This window comes from Erpetoichthys calabaricus, chromosome 17 (assembly GCF_900747795.2).
Source record: "Erpetoichthys calabaricus chromosome 17, fErpCal1.3, whole genome shotgun sequence".
In the NCBI taxonomy this organism is placed as follows: domain Eukaryota; kingdom Metazoa; phylum Chordata; class Cladistia; order Polypteriformes; family Polypteridae; genus Erpetoichthys; species Erpetoichthys calabaricus.
Window position 1 is genome coordinate 48,168,509 of NC_041410.2, and position 18,475 is coordinate 48,186,983.

An 18,475-nucleotide genomic window follows, 5' to 3' on the forward strand; every position below is an offset into this window, starting at 1 on the left:
TCATGTTTCTTCTTATGAGGTGGTATTGGAATGTAATTCAGTGATTTATTTTTTAACTTACCTGATGTGAACTAGCATAGATATCGTCAGCACTCTAGACGTAGAAGCTGCAAAGCTGCAAGGTGTTCCAATAGTAACGTGAGTATAGTGAATGCAAACATAAGTGGGTTAAGCAGATGACACCAAAAAGCAGCTTTCATAGACCTCTGCTTCCCCAGCTTGCTCCTTGTAAATATGATTATGAGAAAGTAAGGTGGATAAGCTCGGGCTCAGGAAATCGACGCATTATGGAATAAAAGACTGCTGTACTTTTATATTTGCAGAAACCTGGAGATTCACAAGGCAGTACTGAGTTCTGTTGTACAACTGGATGGCTACTCTGCTTTTTCTTTCGACAGGACTACTGCGTCTGGTAAGAGCAGAGGTTGGGGGTGTGTGTATTTTTGTCAACAACGTATGGTGTACACATTTATTAATTTCTCCCCCGGTTTGGATTTTTTTTTAATGATGAAATGCCAGACCTTGTACTATTCCTAGTATCTTTGCTGTAACTTTACTCCCTACTGTCTACATTTTACTTTATGTTGGCTCTAAGGGGCCCTCAAATAAATTGTTACAGGCTGTTGGCAGACAGAAATCTACATATGAAAATGGTGTAATTTTCATATATTTGCCCCTGCTCTATTAATATTGCAAAAGCAAGTTAAAGAAATACTCAACCTAAAAAATGTTTTTGTAGCTATTACTTACCCTGTCTTGTTTGTAGTGAGAAAAACTTTTAATCCTATGTTTTCATGGAGAATGTAGATTAAGCAATTCCTAATAGAATGGGGTTCAATGGAGACCCAGATTGAAGAGCAGGAAACAATGTCAAACCATATGTAAAACAAATCAAAAATTACTCCTGTTACACAGTCCTAAATATCAGGTATGCAGTCCTATGCTTACAACCTCCCAGACACAAATGAGTATTTTGGTCAACATATTGTTAATCCACTGCTGGAAAATGCAGTCATGCACGACCATGAAGCACATTCAAATGAGCCAGAGGCTTTAGATTTGAAGGCTCGCCACTATCATTCCCTATTCTTGGGTTGTTACTCCACAACTGCAGTACTTTCAGGCTTTCCGTCAGCATCTAACTGTACACCTTTCTCAGACCATGCTCTGGAATACAATACAATACAATACAATACAGTTTATTTTTGTATAGCCCAAAATCACACAGGAAGTGCCGCAATGGGCTTTAACAGGCCCTGCCTCTTGACAGCCCCCCAGCCTTGACTCTCTAAGAAGACAAGGAAAAACTCCCAAAAAAACCTAGTAGGGAAAAATGGAAGAAACCTTGGGAAAGGCAGTTCAGAGAGAGACCCCTTTCCAGGTAGATTGGGCGTGCAGTGGGTGTCAAAAGAAGGGGGTCAATACAATACAGTACAGTACACAGAACAATTTCTGAATATAGTAAGAAATAAAAAAAAAAAATATATATATAAATTTTAGAAGTACAGAGCAGAATTTAACAGTAGATAATATATCCCATAATAAGATTTGTATTTGTATAGAGTCCTGGAGACCTCATCCTTCAAGCTGCCTCCTCCATTTGGCCATTCCACAGCTGAAACAGTGCTGGGCCAGCCAATCCGATGAAAGGACCCCTCTCTCCCACGATTCCTGCGATCCTCCATCAGAGATGACTTTTCCTTAGGCAGGCAAAACAACTTGGCGGGTGGGCCGTGGCACCAAGTGCCACATTTGTTTGTTTGTTTGTTTGTTTGTTATCACATGAAATACCATGGTAGTTAATGAAGAGTTGTTACTGAGCAGGATTCCTGTCCAATGAATGATCAGGGAAGTGGGGTTTACTATGTTGTGCACGAGAACATCTTCCAGATTATTTATTTCACAGTATTTTAGCCAAAATACATGTGTTTGTGATGCTATGACCATACGGCTGACATTTGGGTTATGTGATATAAGTAGTTTGAGATTTTTTTTCCCATGGATGTTTTTAATTTTGTTTGCTGCAGTTCAAGTTGGAAATACATTGAATTCCATTGTATCGGAAATTTTGTGATATGCATTCTCCATGAAAAAATAGACTAAAAGTTCTTGGTAAGTAACAGATACTAAAATGAAAATAAAGAGTTGCAATATTTCAATATGAGATGCATACTGTATTATTAGCATTTATTGGCATTATATATTGTCAGTGTAGAATGTTCCATGTCTTGCTGTACCTTGTTGTTGTTCGAGATGCACTAAACAGACTAAAATAAAGTATGTCAAGGGCTTTCAGCCTGCTTGAAGTTGCACCACCTTAAAGAGTTAACTAGTTCATTATAATTTAGTTCTAGGTTTTCATTCTAGCTTTTCAAAACACTGCCTTTTTATTTTAGAAGCAGTCTGTCTGTTCATAATTTGCTTTTTGCTATTTTAGATTGTTGATTTGCAAAATTGGCTGTTGGTTTAGACTTGCATTAAAAACAAATAAAATATACATTAAGTTGTACTCTGGTATTCCTATGACATTGTGTAATTCATAATTGTTGCAACAGCAAGCTTCCCAGGCCCTAAAGTTTCTTCATACTTAAAGGCTTCCACCATCATGGTTTACTATTAATATGTGTTGGTTCCACCCAAAAGTTGGATTTTGGTTTATGCTAAGTACGATGCAAAATAATTGCAGTAAATAATCCCAACTTTGACCGTATGTAAAGAATGCATTATTTGAGAAGTCTCATTTGAGTGGCTTCTTCCTTCTTCACCTTTCTTATATAACAAGTTTGTACTCTTTGACAGTTTACTCATGCAGCTTTAACTGTTGTAGCAGAAAATATTTTTAGACCCTAATGTTAACTTGAAATTTTTGGACACTTCTTTCAGCATATTTCTCTTGGTATTTGACTTGAATTTCAAGGAACTGTGTGCATTTTCAGTCATTCTGAATACAGGTTAAATACCGTTATGTCAAATATCGACGTAATAAAATTTTCAGAATATTTAATACTTTTTTTGGGCCCAGACAAACGTTCAGAGAACATCATGTTAAATGAATCTCGTTTTAACAAAATGTAAATCTCAGTACATCTAATTTGTTTCAACCGAAAATGGCCATAGAAGACAAAAATGCAATGCAAAAAAATACTTAATGTCGCTCCTACACTTTCCCCGCCAAGTATCATGAACCCCGCAAGAGGTTGTCTCAAAGATGGATATAGTTTGTTGCGAAATTTCCAGTCTCAGGCAGTCTCGGCGAGCATATAAGCTTCACATCATACACATAGCCAAATTCTGAGTGAGTACTCCACTGAGCTTCTGCTTGGGTAGTTGTGTTGTGTACGGTGTCGCAGTTGATGTCTTTGTCCACCTCTTGAACCCTCAGGTACCACTCTGAACACCAGGTGAAAGTACAATAACTATTTATTTTGTATTCACGTGCACAAAGCACCCTCCACTCCACACTCATAAATCACAATAATAAATCACTCCTCCTCGCCCAGACACTTCACCCTCCTACCTCCCAGCTCAGCTTAGTATCTGGGCTTTCCCATGAGTCCTTTATATACCCTGACCCGGAGGTGCCTCTGTTCCATTACCCACAAGTCCGTATTCCTTCCGGGTCAGGGTAAACAGTTCTTTTCTTCACCCCGGGAGCACGTCGTTCCTTCCTGTCACGTGACCGTGACGTACTCCCGGGTTATAGGGCACATAAGAGCCCACGAGCCCCCCTACAGTGACTCCCAGTGGCCCCCAAGGTATCCAGCAGGGCTGTGTATAAACAGTACATAGTCCATGAGGCCCTGCTGGAACTCGGGGCACGATCATGCTGTCGGGAGAGCTCCTCCTGGCGGCCTGGGGGTGAGGGCCGGAATGGGAAACCGGCAATCCACCACAACGGATACCATACTGTTTGAGTTTCATAACGCTTTTCAAAAAAAAAGTGAGAAACGGTGTCACTTTCCTTTGAATTCTGGAAAAAGTTACATTCTATAAAGAAAGGTTTCTAACATCTAATTTTTATTCTGTGTTCGCGCCTGTATTTCTATTAAAAAATACATATAACATCTCGTTTTTATTGTGCATTCGTGCTTGTATTTCTATTTAAAAAATACATTTAACATCTTGTTTTCATTTTTTTTTTTTTTTTTTTTTTTTTTCTTTATTTCGTCTTATACGATTTCTCGTATTAGAAATTTGTTAGTTTTCGCATACCCCTTGGGGTCAGAGCGCAGGGTCAGCCATTGTACAGCGCCCCTGGAGCAATTACAGGTTAAGGGTCTTGCTCAAGGGCCCAGCAGAGTAGGATCTCTTTTGGCAGTGACCGGGATTCGAACCGGCAACCTTCAGGATACCAGCGCAGATCCTTAGCCTCAGAGCCACCACTCCACTTCATACCTGCATTTCTATTTTTTAAAAATTGCATTTAATGTCTCATTTTCATTCTGTGTTTATACCCATATTTCTAATAAAAAAGTTACATCTAACGTCTAATTTTCAAGTAAAATATTTTTGCAGTTTAAGAAGCGCTGTTTTTTTATACAGGTATTGTCAAACTTGGGTCACAGATTTGCACAAGAGAAAGGAAGATGAGTCCAGGTTTTCAAGGAAAATACAGGTACTTTATTACTGTGTAGGGACGGCAGGTACAGTCTCAAGACTTTTTTCAGAATAGGAGCCATGGCACAGGCGATTGTCCTGCTTTAGCTCCCATCTTCAGATTAGAAGAACACCAGTGGCTCAGGAATCACCACTGTGGCAGATGCAGTCAGGAGAAGACAGATCAGGAGAGTGTAAGGAAGAGCAGATCAAAGCTCGATGTTAAACATTGTGCGACAAGCATGGTATGTGGTAACACTGATCCTGCAGAGGGCAAACAATCGCTTTTCCCTTGGTTTACTATTTACCAGGTGCAGCAGAACAATTACGGAGCTGTCTTTGCACCACTGCCATTAGACATGGCGAATTGCGTGTGGCCCTGGTCACAGTACTATGCATATTTTCTCCATATTCGTTATAATGGAATTTCCATTAAAACAAAATATTTTGTCCTATGAGTTTTGTTATACAGTAATCCCTCCTCCATCGCGGGGGTTGCGTTCCAGAGCCACCCGCGAAATAAGAAAATCCACGAAGTAGAAACCATATGTTTATATGGTTATTTTTATATTGTCATGCTTGGGTCACAGATTTGCGCAGAAACACAGGAGGTTGTAGAGAGACAGGAACGTTATTCAAACACTGCAAACAAACATTTGTCTCTTTTTCAAAAGTTTAAACTGTGCTCCATGACAAGACATAGATGACAGTTCTGTCTCACAATTAAAAGAATGCAAACATATCTTCCTCTTCAAAGGAAACAGAGAGGAAAGCAAACAAATCAATAGGGCTGTTTGTTTTTAAGTATGCGAAGCATCACTGCACAAAGCTGTTGAAGGCGGCAGCTCACACCCCCTCCATCAGGAGCAGAGAGAGAAACAAAGTCAAAAATCAATACGTGCCCTTTGAGCTTGTATGCGAAGCACAGTGCAGCATACTTAGACGAGCGTCCGTATCGTCTAGGTGTGCGAACAGCCCCCCTGCTCACACCCCCTACGTCAGGATCACAGATAGTCAGCGCAAGAGAGAGAGAAAGAAAAGTAAGTGGGGTAGCTTCTCAGCCATCTGCCAATAGCGTCCCTTGTATGAAATCAACTGGGCAAACCAACTGAGGAAGCATGTACCAGAAATTAAAAGACCCATTGTCCTCAGAAATCCACGAACCAGCAAAAAATCCGTGATATATATTTAAATATGCTTACATATAAAGTCCGCGATAGAGTGAAGCCGCGAAAGGCGAAGCGCGATATAGCGAGGGATCACTGTAATGGGATTCTACCTGTATTATTAATTTTTAAATAACCTGTCCTCAGTAGAATGGTGGACTTGAGATTTAATTGAAAAGTTAATTGTAGCACCTCCTAGTTTTTCCCCACCATAATCTTTTTTCGTCATGGCCCAATGGGATGACTCTCACCACCGCACTGCCCATATTAAAACAGAAGTACTAAATAATAGAACTAAATGTACACTTGTAACATTGACTCTGTTGATAACATTGATATAATACAATACACCTGCTTATTCTGTCACTGTGATGATACCGGGCTTGAGCAGATAATATCTAAGAGAAATAAAGCTGTTTATTTATTTATTGTCCGTGAGTAGTGATAATAAGCATCTTTAGCTAGCTGCTGCACTTCATTTCTCACATTAATAAATTCAAGGATCAGTTTGTGCTGATTTGATAGCTAGATAATGCTATATAATAGTATTAATAATAAATGCAAGCATCATAATGAATTTAGGACATCAAAATCTGACTTGAAAACTTTTTTTGTTTCTTTAAATAGCAAAACTAGTGAGCTTAGTTATATTCCAGGGATAGGTACACTTGCAGAAGTAAGTGGGGCGTTCAATTATAAACAGGAACTTCCATGCTGTGTTCTTATAAAGAGTTCAAGGTAGACATGACTTATTGGACAAACACATGCATATTTGAACTTGTCGTTAGTAGTGCTTGCTGCTCTTTCTCCCCTTCAGTTGTATTCAACTGAAATTTCTGGTGAACTGGTGAAATTTCTTTTGCCTTTTTTTTTTTCTTCATTCAAAATACTGATTGAATTTGAAGTAGATAGATACTCAGGGTACTTGACAAATCCTCCATGACTGATATTTTGAACCTACAATCGGTGTAACTCGTGTGTCTCATAAGGTTTGTTTAAAGAGAAGCACACATAGTAGTTTGACTTGGGTTATAGCTAGGAGGGCTTGGCAAAGTGATGTTACTAATCAACACCAACTTATAAGCACAAAAGGTGCCCAAAAATTAATACATGTAGAGACAAAATAAATTAACCCTAATGTTTTTGACCAGGATATAATCAGTAGGAGGCCAAATATATGATTAGTAAAACTGGCACATGAGACTTAAAGATCATCTTCATTTTGAAAAGCACAAAACCTCTAATTATGGAGGGAGCTCATCGGCGTAAGTGACAGATTATTTGGTGGTGTTATTTTTATTACATTTCAAAATGATCCATTAAAACTGATCGTTTTGAAGACAACAACAACAACAACATTTATTTACAGTGGTGTGAAAAACTATTTGCCCCCTTCCTGATTTCTTATTCTTTTGCATGTTTGTCACACAAAATGTTTCTGATCATCAAACACATTTAACCATTAGTCAAATATAACACAAGTAAACACAAAATGCAGTTTTTAAATGATGGTTTTTATTATTTAGGGAGAAAAAAAATCCAAACCTACATGGCCCTGTGTGAAAAAGTAATTGCCCCCTTGTTAAAAAATAACCTAACTGTGGTGTATCACACCTGAGTTCAATTTCCGTAGCCACCCCCAGGCCTGATTACTGCCACACCTGTTTCAATCGAGAAATCACTTAAATAGGAGCTGCCTGACACAGAGAAGTAGACCAAAAGCACCTCAAAAGCTAGACATCATGCCAAGATCCAAAGAAATTCAGGAACAAATGAGAACAGAAGTAATTGAGATCTATCAGTCTGGTAAAGGTTATAAAGCCATTTCTAAAGCTTTGGGACACCAGCGAACCACAGTGAGAGCCATTATCCACAAATGGCAAAAACATGGAACAGTGGTGAACCTTCCCAGGAGTGGCCGGCCGACCAAAATTACCCCAAGAGCGCAGAGACGACTCATCCGAGAGGTCACAAAAGACCCCAGGACAACGTCTAAAGAACTGCAGGCCTCACTTGCCTCAATTAAGGTCAGTGTTCACGACTCCACCATAAGAAAGAGACTGGGCAAAAACGGCCTGCGTGGCAGATTTCCAAGACGCAAACCACTGTTAAGCAAAAAGAACATTAGGGCTCGTCTCAATTTTGCTAAGAAACATCTCAATGATTGCCAAGACTTTTGGGAAAATACCTTGTGGACTGATGAGACAAAAGTTGAACTTTTTGGAAGGCAAATGTCCCGTTACATCTGGCGTAAAAGGAACACAGCATTTCAGAAAAAGAACATCATACCAACAGTAAAATATGGTGGTGGTAGTGTGATGGTCTGGGGTTGTTTTGCTGCTTCAGGACCTGGAAGGCTTGCTGTGATAGATGGAACCATGAATTCTACTGTCTACCAAAAAATCCTGAAGGAGAATGTCCGGCCATCTGTTCGTCAACTCAAGCTGAAGCGATCTTGGGTGCTACAACAGGACAATGACCCAAAACACACCAGCAAATCCACCTCTGAATGGCTGAAGAAAAACAAAATGAAGACTTTGGAGTGGCCTAGTCAAAGTCCTGACCTGAATCCAATTGAGATGCTATGGCATGACCTTAAAAAGGCGGTTCATGCTAGAAAACCCTCAAATAAAGCTGAATTACAACAATTTTGCAAAGATGAGTGGGCCAAAATTCCTCCAGAGCGCTGTAATAGACTCATTGCAAGTTATCGCAAACGCTTGATTGCAGTTATTGCTGCTAAAGGTGGCCCAACCAGTTATTAGGTTCAGGGGGCAATTACTTTTTCACACAGGGCCATGTAGGTTTGGATTTTTTTTTCTCCCTAAATAATAAAAAACACCATTTACAAACTGCATTTTGTGTTTTCTTGTGTTATATTTGACTAATGGTTAAATGTGTTTGATGATCAGAAACATTTTGTGTGACAAACATGCAAAAGAATAAGAAATCAGGAAGGGGGCAAATAGTTTTTCACACCACTGTATATAGCACATTTTCATAACAAAAAGTAGCTCAAAGTGCTTTACATAATGAAGAAAAGAAAAATCAACAACAAAATAAGAAATTAAAATAAGACAACATTAGTTAACATAGAAAAGGAGTAAGGTCCGATGGCCAGGGTGGACAGAAAAAAACAAAAAAAAAAAAAAAAGCTGGAGAAAAAAATAAAATCTGTAGGGGTTCCAGGCCACAAGACCGCCCAGTCCCCTCTGGGCATTCTATCTAACATAAATGAAATAGTCCTCTTTGTAGTTAGGGTTCTCACAGAGTCACTTGATGTTGATGGTCATACAGACTTCTGGCTTTTAATCCATCCATCATTGTTGGAACATCATGGTGCTTTGGGTTGCGCCACCACCAAAAGGACACCGGAAAAGGAAACAGAAGAGAGAGTAGGGGTTAGTACAGATTTTGAATGAATAGTTATTATAATGAATTGGATATACAGAGTATCAGGATTTAAATTACAGTGAAGTTATGAGAAGGACATGTTAAAGTAATGTGTTTTCAGCAGTTTTTTAAAGTGCTCCACTGTATTAGCCTGGCGAATTCCTATTAGCAGGCTATTCCAGATTTTAGGTGCATAACAGCAGAAGGCCGCCTCACCACTTCTTTTAAGTTTTGCTCTTGGAATTCTAAGGAGACACTCAGTTGAGGATCTGAGGTTACGATTTGGAATATAAGATGTCAGACATTCTGATATATAAGATGGGGCGAGATTATTTAAGGCTTTATAAACCATAAGCAGAATTTTAAAGTCAATTATGAATGACACAGGTAACCAGTGTAGTGACATCAAAACTGCAGAAATGTGCTTTGATTTTCTTTTCCTGGTAAGGATACTAGCAGCTGCATTCTGCACTAGTTGCAAACGATTTATGTCTTTTTTGGGTAGTCCTGAGAGGAGTGCGTTACAGTAATCTAGTCGACTGAAAACAAATGCGTGAACTAATTTCTCCGCATCTTTCAATGATATAAGAGGTCTAACTTTTGCTATGTTTCTCAAGTGAAAAAATGCTGTCCTAGTGATCTGATTAATATGCGATTTAAAATTTAGATTACAGTGATCCCTCGCTATATCGCGCTTCGCCTTTCGCGGCTTCACTCTATCGTAGATTTTATATGTAAGCATATTTAAATATATATCGCGGATTTTTTGCTGGTTCGCGAATTTTTGAGGACAATAGGTCTTTTAATTTCTGGTACATGCTTCCTCAGTTGGTTTGCCCAGTTGATTTCATACAAGGGACGCTATTGGCAGATGGCTGAGAAGCAACCCAACTTACTTTTCTCTTTCTCTCTCTTGCGCTTTCTCTGATCCTGACATAGGGGGTGTGAGCAGGGGGGCTGTTCGCACACCTAGACGATACGGACGCTCGTCTAAAAATGCTGAAAGATTATCTTGACGTTGCTACCTTCTGTGCAGCTGCTTAGTGAAGCGACATGCTGCACGGTGCTTCGCATACTTAAAAACCTCGAAGGGCATGTATTGATTTTTGCATGTTTGTTTTTCTCTGTCTCTCTCTATCTCTCTCTCCCTGCTCCTGACGGAGGGGGTGTGAGCTGCCGCCTTCAACAGCTTTGTGCCGTGATGCTTCGCATACTTAAGAGCCAAACAGCCCTATTGATTTGTTTGCTTTCTCTGTCTTTATGACAGTCTCTGCTCTTGATGCACACTCCTTTGAAGAGGTGGATATGTTTGCATTTTTTTAATTCTGAGACAGAACTGTCATCTCTGTCTTGTAATGGAGCACAGTTTAAACTTTTGAAAAAGAGACAAATGTTTGTTTGCAGTGTTTGAATAACGTTCCTGTCTCTCTACAACCTCCTGTGTTTCTGCGCAAATCTGTGACCCAAGCATGACAATATAAAAATAACCATATAAACATATGGTTTCTACTTAGCGGATTTTCTTATTTCGCGGGTGGCTCTGGAACGCAACCCCCGCGATGGAGGAGGGATTACTGTACAGTCAACGATTACCCCTAAGCTTTTCACCTCTGTTTTGACTTTTAATCCTAATGCATCCAGTTTATTTCTAATAGCCTCATTGTATCCATTATTTCCAATCACTAAGATTTTGGTTTTCTCTTTATTCAGCTTGAGAAAATTACTATTCATCCATTCTGAGATACAAGTCAGACATTGTGTTAGTGAATCAAGAGATTCGGGGTCATCAGGTGCTATTGATAAATACAGCTGTGTGTCATCAGCATAGCTATGGTAGCTCGCGTTGTGTCCTGAAATAATCTGACCTAACGGAAGCATGTAGATTGAGAAGAGCAGCGGACCCAGGATAGAGCCTTGTGGAACACCATATAGGATGTCATGTGTCTTTGAGTTGTAATTACCACAACTAACAAAGAATTTTCTCCCTGCCAGGTAGGATTCAAACCAATTTAAGACACTGCCAGAGAGGCCCACCCATTGACTAAGGCGATTTCTAAGAATATTATGATCAATGGTGTCAAATGCAGCACTCCGATCTAAGAGGATGAGAACAGATAAATGGCCTCTGTCTGCATTTACCCGCAAATCATTTACTACTTTAACGAATGCAGTTTCTGTGCTGTGATTTGTTCTAAAACCTGAGTGAAATTTATCAAGAATAGCATGTTTTTTGAGGTGCTCATTTAACTGCATAATGACTGCCTTCTCTAGAATTTTACTTAAGAAAGGCAGGTTAGAGATGGGTCTATAATTTTCAAGAGCAGAGGGGTCGAGATTATTTTTCTTAAGTAGGGGTTTAACTACAGCAGTCTTACAACAGTCTGGGAAGACCCCCATATCTAATGATGAATTTACTATGTCAAGAACATTATCAATTAGCACGCCCGATACTTCTTTGAAAAAATTTGTTGGTATTGGGTCAAGGGCACAGGTGGAGGGTTTCAGTTGAGAAATTATTTTATGTAAATCAGGTAAATCTATCCTTGTGAAAGAGTTTAGTTTGTTTATAACGAAATACTGGGGTTTAGGAGGATCCTTAGTGTTGGGGAGATATACTATGTTATTTCTAATATCATTAATTTTTTGATTGAAAAATACAGCGATAGCCTCACAGGTTTTACTTGAAGTACTTAGGAGGCATTCCTTTGAGTTACCTGGGTTTAACAGACGATCAATTGTCGAAAATAAGACTCTGGGATTACTAGCATTGTTATTTATAATCTTAGAGAAATAGCAGCGCCTCTCAAGACGGACTGTGTTATTGTATTCTGTTATTTTAACATTTAATATTTCATAGTGGATAGTTAGTTTAGTCTTCCTCCATTACGCTCAGCTCTACGGCATGTTCTCCTTAAATCAGACACTCTTTGGGTCTTCCATGGTATAACAATGCTAGAAGATTTTTTAACTGTCTTTTCAGGTGCAACTGTGTCAACAGCAGCTCTCACCTTAGTATTAAATCTTTCCACTTTACTATTTACATTATCCTCGCTATTATAGTTGGCACTATAAACGGACTGATTGCTTAGAATGTTTGTAAGTTTTAAAGCTGCTGATGAGTCAAAGAAGCGTTTTTTAACAATATGCTTCTCATGAGTGTTTTCTATCATTATTTCTATATTAAAAAGTAGAAGAAAATGGTCTGATAGACCAATATCAATGACCTGCTTTATATCAACTTTTAGTCCTTTAGTAATTACTAAGTCTAATGTATGACCTGCTTTATGTATAGGCTGATTAACGAGCTGTCTCAAGTCAAAAGTGTCCAGGAGGTTCATAAATTCTTTTACTTTTTGGTCACACTGATTATCTATATGAAAATTAAAGTCGCCGACTATTAAGAGTGTGTCATAGTTCGTAATTGAAATTGACATTGACAAGACCAGTGAGAACTTCTCCTAAGTTATGATGCATGTAACTGTCTTCACTTCTGTTTCAGATTTTAAGTGGTCTGATGTATGGAAAAATTAATTTCATTAAAACAATTATCTGATCACATACAAATTATAAAGATAATATGAAACAACAATATAAAAATAACACGATTCAAAAGTATTTTTGTACCTATTCAAGCATATTTATTAATTATAGTATTGGAATGATATGTTCAATACTTTCTAAAGTGGTCAGAAAAGTGATTCCGTTTTGTTTAAATTTCACTCGTGTTTGTTTATAAATATAAAATTAATTGATGAGCAACAATTATGAACTATATTGTCTATATTTCTAAATGAGATGGATAAAAAAAAAAATCTTACATGATGGGAAAAGAATCATGAGTTAAACGAAAGTTACAGATTATGGAAGGACTAAGTATCACCTTATTTTGAAAAGTAATGAAATAAAAGTTTTAAAAAATGACTACTGTATTACCATATTTTGAAAAGTTATAACAATAAAGAATCAGATTGAGTTGTCAATCTACTACAGGGCAGTGGGATATAACTATAGGAGGAGGAGGTGGTGAAAACTGTAGATCGGTAAATTTACTGTATAATATTACTAAAATACAAAGCAATCCCGTTTCCATTTCAGTGTAAATAATCTAATTAAAATATATTTACATATATGTTGAGAACTTGAAAATGCAAAGTGGAAAATGAAAATTCATTGAGCAACAGGTGGCACCCATGCTTATTTGCATTTTACTTTTCATTTTTTCAGCTTCTTTGCTGTTCTGGCTGGAAATGAATTTGCAATTGGTGCTGTTTCATTTCATTTTAAATTTTTACAGTATTCTTGCACATAGACTTTGAAAAATAAATGGCAAAAGAGAGATTGCATTTTAATTTTATTATTCTTTTTTTGCAGAAAATACCTCCCATATCTGATGTGCTAAAAATCAATATTAAAATAGTAAACTTTTTAAGGACTTTCAGGGTTGTAGTTTCTCCTGCATAACAGCTGAAAAGGACAAATACAAAAACATACTAAGTATCTGAATTTAAACCAAGACATTTAAATTGATTTTAGTTTTTTGATTATAAAAATTAGTACAGAACCATGATATTGCAAAGTGTATGTCAAGTTTTCATTATATCCGTTTTGAAAACAACAAGTGGTTACCTTAATTGATGCATAAATAGATATGCCAGCTTTGGTGTGAGTGCTGTTAAAGCAAACATTCAAAATACACACAATTCATACATTCACCAGGCAAAATATGAGCTAGACGTGCCGCTGACCCTGTCCTCCTGAAGGTAAGTCAAAACATATTTGAAGGAAAGGAGGAAACAAGTATTCAAACCAGGACAAAAAAAATGAAATGGATCCCACAGGATTTCCAAGGGAATGTAGACCTCTACTTCCACCTATTTTTCTAATTCACATGTAGGAATGCAGGGAGTCTGAGGTTGACTATGTCAAGTCTTGTGCATAGTAAATCAAACCTCATGCCTAGATGATATAGGTCAGCTGCAGAGAAAACTTCCTACTATTTACTCAGTTGTGTTTTGTGCACAGCTTATAAAAGTTAGCTGTATATTAATAGGGGGTCTCATTTAGCAGCAAGATTGAAAACGGGAACTGGCAATATAGTTTGTGTAGATATTTTTTTTTTGGTAGTACATTAACTGTTGATGTTGTGGGCTGCGAAACACATTTTTATGTTATTATCATGCCCACCAAGTAGTTCTCCATCACCCAACAAAATGGTATTGCAGAGGGAAGGTTTAGAAAATGTGTGCATATTTTTATGTATATTAGCAATATCCATAACTCTGTTAGCAGGTGGAAAAGGATTTTTGTTGGTTTTGACACTTTTATTACGTGAAAACTGAAACAAGCATAACACCTTAATTAAAGAGCAGAAAATACCACTCAACAAACTCTGAGCATACAGTATGAATAATAAATAAACCCTGCAGTTTCTTGACTAATATGAACAAATATAAAAAAAAATATTAATTCAACTTAAAATAGGAAATGTGCCTTATAGCCCAGCTTGCTTGGGTGTCAAACGCAAGGTCTGTGAGCTGGATATAGCCCTTGGACCTTAAAATGGCCCACTTCATTAATATTCTAAACATGTTTTATACACTCTGTGGTGACTGCTATATGTGTTTCATATAAAGATTGTATCTGTATATAATTTAAACAGATTACTTTTACACTTGCCATTAAAATACATCCTCAGGTGTGACAAAAGCTGTAATTCAGCATAACAATGAAATTGTTAAACAAATTAGTTTCAGAAGAAAATACTGTCCATACCTGTGGTTTTAGATGAGATTGCGCTTTGGCCACTATAAAACTTTCTGCACAGTGAAGAATCCTCTCGTCAGTCCCAGTGTGCTCCTGCCACATGATGGGAATTGTAGTCCCTATATCAACACTGGTTTTTGGGTTGCCCACTCCCATTATATCCCCTGTTTCTGATACAACATATAGCTGTATGTATACAACATGTATATCTGTATTTAATGTCAGACTGATGGCAGCACACACTTAAAATTTTGTAAACATTGGCTCTGCTGTTTCTGTGTGATTGCCAAACAAATGGACAATCCTTGCAAGCAGCTTATGATTTTATTTATATAGATGTATACTGATATCTCTTGACCTACATCTATCTTCACCGCCTTTCCTCTGAATCCTTGTGTTTCATCCTCTCTTGACTGATGCTCCCTATGTTGTTTCCATTTCCATAAAGCCTGTTTCTCAGGCTCTGTCATTATTTTGTGGCTCCTTGCTCACTTCTTGTCTGCTTATATACTTCCCATCTTTGAAGGCAACTCTTCGGTGTCATTCTTTTGGGTTTACTCCTCCTTGTGTATCTCACACTTTTCACTTTTGATTGTGTCATCAAACTCAAACTGACCAGTCACATTGTTTATAGGAACTGTACACACACACACACAGACCTTTGAGTTTTATTATATCGTAGGATCAACAGTACAGAGTAATGAGAATTGTGGAAGAGAGGTGAAAAAGAGAGTGCAGGCAGGTTGGAATGGGTGGAGAATGTCAGGAGTAATTTGTGACAGACGGGTATCAGCAAGAGTTAAAGAGAAGGTCTACAGGATGGTATTAAGACCAACTATATTATATGGTTTGGAGACGGTGGCACTGACCAGAGAGCAGGAGACCGAGCTGGAGGTGGTAGAGTTAAAGATGCTAAGATTTGCATTGGGTATGACGAAGATGGACAGGATTAGAAATGAGTACGTTAGATGACCAGCTCAGGTTGGATGGTTTGGAGACAGAGTCAGAGGCGAGATTGTGTTGGTTTGGACATGTGTAGAGGAGAGATGCTGGATATATTGGGAAAAGGACGCTAAGCATAGAGCTGCCAGGCAAGAAGAAGGCCTCAGAGAAGGTTTATGGATGTGGTGAGAGAGGACATGCAGGTGATGGGTGTAACAAAAAAAGATGCAGAGGACAGGAAGATATGGAAGAAGATGATCCTCTGTGGCAACCCCTAATGGGTGCAGCAAAAAGAAGTAGAAATAACTCTTTGCATTTATATAGCTCTTTTCTCACTACCCAAGATTTTTATTTTTATCTATCTATACTAATAAAAGGCAAAGCCCTCACTGACTGACTGACTGACTGACTGACTCATCATTAATTCTCCAACTTCCCGTGTAGGTAGAAGGCTGAAACTTGGCAGGCTCATTCCTTACAGCTTACTTACAAAAATTAGGCAGGTTTCATTTTGAAATTCTACGCATAATGGTCATAACTGGAACCTGTTTTTTGTCCATATACTCTAATGGAGGAGGCGGAGTCACGTATCGCGTCATCACGCCTCCTACATAATCACGTGAACTAAAAACAAGGAAGAGATTTACAGCACAAGTCAAACGCGGGAACGAAGGTAAATGATGTTAATTTTTGAGTGTCTTTTAATACTGTGTAAGCATACATATTAACACGTGCAATTAAACGTGTGCATTTACGGGGTGATTTCTCAGGCTTAAAAGCTCGCCTTTTATTAAAGAGGTAAATGCAAACTGTTTTCATTCTGAAGGGCACAAACCACGTTAGATTTCATGCTCAAGAGTAAACTCAGCACACAGCTTGGTCATATTACAACCGGTTCATTTTCCTCAGTTTAAAAAGGTTTACTTTTCTTCTTAATAAAATTTTTAAAGCAGTACTTCGCCGCTGCGAAGCGCGGGTATTTTGATATATATCAAACTATATCGCGTCATCACGCCTCCCACGTAAGCACGTGAACTGACCCGCTGCCATTTGCAATGCCATATTCGCGAGATACAAGTTTAATGAGAAGACACGAGGTATGGACATCGCAACATCACACAAGACAGCGGCTCACGTGAAGTGACTGAACGCAGCAGGAGTGATCACTTCGATGAATCAAACCTGTTCAAAAAACACATTACACAATTGATAAGGTACGAAAACAATATGAAACCGATTGTGGATTTGCGTACAGCCACTGAAACTTTGTGACGGCACGAGACTTCAGGTCACGTGTCTGCAAAAGAACACCATTGAGGCAACTATTTTTACTGGCGGTGGCTCAGGGGAGAGAGTTTTTATTCCTCGCATCCCCGTTATACCCTCTGATCTCCCATTTCAATTCAAACGCCTCCAATTTCCACTAAGGCTCTGCTTCGCAATGACAATTAATAAGTCTCAGGGACAGACCCTACAAAAGGTTGGCATTGATTTGAGGCAAGACTGATTTTCACATAGCAAACTGTACGTTGCATGCTCAAGAGTAAGCTCAGCACACAGCTTGGTCATATTACAACCAGAGGGGCGAACTGACAACGTGATATACAAAGAGATCCTTAACAAATAATTATTGATTCATTTTCCCTCAATTTAAAAAGGTTTACTTTTCTTCTTAATAAAAATTTTAAAGCAGTACTTCGCCGCTGCAAAGCGCGGGTATTTTGATATATATATATGTAGATATGTGTGTGTGTGTATATATATATATATATATATATATATATATATATATATATATATATATATATATATATCTATATATATCTATATATATCTGCATACATTATATATATATATATATATATCTGCATACATTATATATATATATATATATATCTATAATAATAAAAGGCAAAGTCCTCACTGACTAACTCACTCACTCACTCACTGACTGACTCATCACTAATTCTCCAACTTCCCGTGTAGGTGGAAGGCTGAAATTTGGCAGGCTCATTCCTTACAGCTTACTTACAAAAGTTAGGCAGGTTTCATTTCGAAATTCAAAGCGTAATGGTCATAACTGGAACATATTTTTTGTCCATACACTGTAATGGAGGAGGCGGAGTCACGTATCACGTCATCACGCCTCCTACGTAATCACGTGAACTAAAAACAAGGAAGACATTTACAGCACGAGTCACACGCTTTTAATACTGTGTGAGCATACATATTAACACATGTGCAATTAAACGTGTGCATTTACGGGGTGATTTCTCAGGCTTAAAAGCTCGCCTTTTACTCAAAAGGTAAATGCAAAACTATTTTCAATCAGTTTATTGAAACGCTCCCGTTAAGGATTGCAATAACATATTCGCGAGATAAAAGAACGAAGTAGGGGGAAATGGAGGAACAGCCGCAAACAGCGAAGAGCAAAAAATTAATTAAACAATTGAGAACGGAGCGAGTTAAGCATACAAGCATGTTCATAAGGGAAACAAAGCACGGTGTAAAACGTAAGTTTAAATTAAGTTAATAGAAACGCTCCCGCTGCGGATTGCAATAACATATTCGCGAGATAAAACTTTAATGAGAAGACACGAGGTATAAACGAAGCA

The 18,475-nt window shown here is 38.1% G+C and overlaps 2 protein-coding genes across 4 annotated transcripts in view; one reads left to right on the forward strand and one right to left on the reverse strand.

Moving 5' to 3' along the window:
- ubl7a (ubiquitin-like 7a (bone marrow stromal cell-derived)) overlaps nucleotides 1–18,475 on the reverse strand; it is a 1,205,533-nt gene that overhangs the window by 1,035,892 nt on the left and 151,166 nt on the right. The window lies entirely within an intron of this gene.
- Nucleotides 1–18,475, forward strand: part of sin3aa (SIN3 transcription regulator family member Aa) — a 131,320-nt gene that overhangs the window by 14,547 nt on the left and 98,298 nt on the right. For 2 of the 3 annotated variants that reach the window (XM_051920791.1, XM_028823851.2), the window contains exon 2: nucleotides 324–412. The exons of the other annotated variant lie outside the window; for it this stretch is intronic. The gene's annotated coding sequence lies outside the window, so the exon portion shown is untranslated. The remainder of the gene's footprint in view (nucleotides 1–323; nucleotides 413–18,475) is intronic. 3 annotated transcript variants of the gene reach the window in all.